Source organism: Amphibalanus amphitrite, unplaced genomic scaffold (assembly GCF_019059575.1).
Source record: "Amphibalanus amphitrite isolate SeventyFive unplaced genomic scaffold, NRLGWU_Aamphi_draft 000000F_arrow, whole genome shotgun sequence".
NCBI classification, from domain to species: domain Eukaryota; kingdom Metazoa; phylum Arthropoda; class Thecostraca; order Balanomorpha; family Balanidae; genus Amphibalanus; species Amphibalanus amphitrite.
In genome coordinates this window covers 2,032,531-2,035,769 of record NW_024881498.1, presented here as the reverse complement: position 1 = coordinate 2,035,769, position 3,239 = coordinate 2,032,531, and the positions used below count along the sequence as shown (strand labels likewise).

General features: G+C 55.8%; 1 long non-coding RNA gene across 1 annotated transcript; it reads left to right on the top strand.

The window, feature by feature from the left end:
• The first annotated feature begins 291 nt into the window (after positions 1 to 291).
• LOC122378899 lies at positions 292 to 1,458 on the top strand. Its single transcript, XR_006256121.1, has 2 exons — positions 292 to 867; positions 1,254 to 1,458. It is a non-coding gene; the product is annotated as an uncharacterized LOC122378899 (long non-coding RNA).
• The last annotated feature ends 1,781 nt before the right edge of the window (positions 1,459 to 3,239 follow it).

The following is a 3,239-nucleotide window of genomic DNA, read 5'->3' as shown; positions in this document are numbered from 1 at the left end:
CGCCCGGGGCGGTGACCGGCCGACCGGCTGGCGGGGCTGCGGCGTCTGGGCGGGCCAGTTGGCGTTGAGACTCTGAGTCGTGTGCGTGTCCAATAAAGCCTTAATTCGGGCGGAACCGACACATGGCGCGGTCGGTATTAGCTCGAACCCGCCCATAGTGAGTACAAAGTGCGATGAACGAAAGTGAAAGGAAGTAGGAATGCGTAGCCGTGGCGGCCGCGCCGCAACCACGACCGCGTTCGAGTCTCTTGGGAGAGGCGCGCCCGCAGCGACGCCAGCTGTATCGGTAGTTGGTCAAGTCGCAGCTGTGACATCAGGACGTAGTCGTCCCATCTCTCCTTCCAGAGGTAGAAGGCGTCACTGCGGTCGGTGGAGATGTCCAGTCGGTCAGGCCGGATCGGCTGCAGGCTCGTCATACCACAGCGATTACGAAGGACTGTTCTAGAAGCCCTCCACGCCAGCCACCTGGGGAAGGAGAAGACGAAGGCCCGCGCAAGACAGATCGTCTACTGGCCCGGGATCTACCGGGATGTGGAAAATGTCACCCGCTGCTGTACCAGCTGCCAGAGAGATCTACCCGTTCAGCAGCAAGAGACCATGATGAGGAGACCGCCAGCGGAAAGGCCGTTCGAACTACACATCGACTTTGCCGATCACGCCGGCAGGAAGTACCTCGTGAGTCGTGGCAGTGGACAGATACTCCGGGTGTCTGTTTGTCGCCGACCTCGGTGTAAGCGCCCCCGCTTACACCGGTCCGAAGGACGATAGCAGGCGTCATGACGAGCGCACTCGCTACGCGACTAAGCGTAAATGGACGGCACGGGAAAAGGGCTTTCGGCGGTACCCGGCTTTTTGATGTCGTGTTCAGTAAGTAATGGTTTTATCTCTTTATTTAATTGCCCAACTCCCTTGGACACCTGATAGCGGATGTCAGAATAACAGCAGCACTCCCATTCATATGTTATTTCAGGGGTCGTCAATTACTGTCCGATTAGCGAATTCCAAGCAGCCGACTTATAAAGCACTAATGTCCTTTGTGTCCATCATAATCGGACCTTGTATGTTTATTCTGCATCAGATTATTTCCTGCAAAAAAAAATAATATTTAAAGTTCATTTCTCAATTATTCAAGTCAAATCAGATGATGTTACTTTTAATGCAGGTAATACAGAATCATGGTAGAACACAGCACGGGCAATACACAATTCGCTTATGTGTCTGCACATTTTACATTGCTGGTGCTTATTTTACAGGAGCCGTGCGGCGGAACGGGCTTACCCAGGACACCAACAACGGCCAGCTGGAGGTGGCGCCACGAAAGTGGTTTACGGGTGCCAGGAACCGCGACGGAGGCCGCCAGGAGAGGAGACCAGCTGGAGTTTAAGCGGAGGAGCAGATGAGAGAAGAAGTCTAGAGATGAACAGAAGAGAGGAGAGAGTTTAAACAGCATTTTTGTGTTTATCGTTAATATAAATATTGATCACTGACAGTTTGTTTTGTTGCGGTGGCGAACGTTCAGCAATGATCAGGGGGAGTGATTGAAATAGCAGACATCGATTATATTATAATCATATTGAAATTAATTGTAGGTTCTGGTGGGAACTAAGATGGGCTTTGGTGAATATTTATTGATTAATACAAACGATGCTAGGGAGGTGTGAGCCAGCATGGGGCCCACCTAGGGCCCACATCTGCTGGCCCACTTGGACCCCATATGGTACCCACCTTGAGCCCATGTGGGCCAGCCCAGGTGGGCCACATATGGTACCCATCTTGAGCCCATGTGGGCCAGCCCAGGTGGGCCCCATATGGTACCCACCTTGAGCCCACGTGGGCCAGCCCAGGTGGGCCCCACCATTTACCCAGGGACAAATTTATGTGGGCCCCACATGGGCTGCCCACATGGGTCCCACCAAGTGGCCCACCTGGGCCCCATGTGGGGCCAAGGTAATAATGTTGGCTGGGTATGGGTCCCAGCTGGGTCCCATTTCCAACCCACATGGGCTCCAGGTGGGATTTTTCGCTTATACCCATTTGGGTCCCGGCTGGGAAAGCCCATATGGGACGCGGCTGGGCCCCATATGGGTCCCATGTCGAACCCACATGGCCCCATGTGGGATTTTTCGCTTATACCCATGTGGGTCCCGGCTGGGAAAGCCCATGTGGGACCCATATGTGCCCCGGCTGGGCCCCATTTGGGTCCCATTTCGAACCCACATGGGCCCCATGTGGGATTTTTCGCTTATATCCATGTGGGTCCCGGCTGGGAAAGCCCATGTGGGACCCATATGTGCCCCGGCTGGGCCCCATATGGGTCCCATTTCGAACCCACATGAGCCCCATGTGGGATTTTTCGCTTATACCCATGAGGGTCCCGGCTGGGAAAGCCCATGTGGGACCCATATGTGCCCCGGCTGGGCCCCATATGGGTCCCATTTCGAACCCACATGGGCCCCATGTGGGATTTTTCAATTATACCCATGTGGGTCCCGGCTGGGAAAGCCCATGTGGGACCCATATGTGCCCCGGCTGGGCCCCATATGGGTCCCATTTCGAACCCACATGGGCCCCATGTGGGATTCTTCAATTATACCCATGTGGGTCCCGGCTGGGAAAGCCCATGTGGGACCCATATGTGCCCCGGCTGGGCCCCATATGGGGCCCATCTGGGCTGCCCATATGGGACCCAGTTGGACGCCCATGACAAACACATCTGGGCCCCAAGTGGGCAGCCCAGATGGGCCCCAGTTTGCTGCCCACTTGGGGCCCATATGGGCCCCATTTGGGAAGGCTGGCTGGGATGGGTGTGCCCAGCTTGTTGGTGCCCAGTCTGCCCACATGCTGCCCGCATCCAGCCCAGATAGGTGTCGGGTCAGTTAACAAAGTTTTGTAGTAAATTTTGCCCATGTGGGCGGCTGGGCCCCGTGTGGGCCCCGGCTGGGTGTGCCCAGCGTGTTGGTGTCCAGTTTGCCCACATGCTGCCCGCATCCAGCCCAGATACCTAGGTGTCGGGTCAGTTAACAAAGTTTTGTAGTAAATTTTGTCCATGTGGGCGGCCGGGCCCCATGTGGGCCCCGGCTGGGTGTGCCCAGCTTGTTGATGTCCAGTTTGCCCACATGCTGCCCGCATCCAGCCCAGATAGGTGTCGGGTCAGATACGAACATTTTGTAGTAAAGGAAATGTCCATATCCCAGCAGACATGCCCACATGGTTCCCATTTGGGGCCCACACGGCCCCCC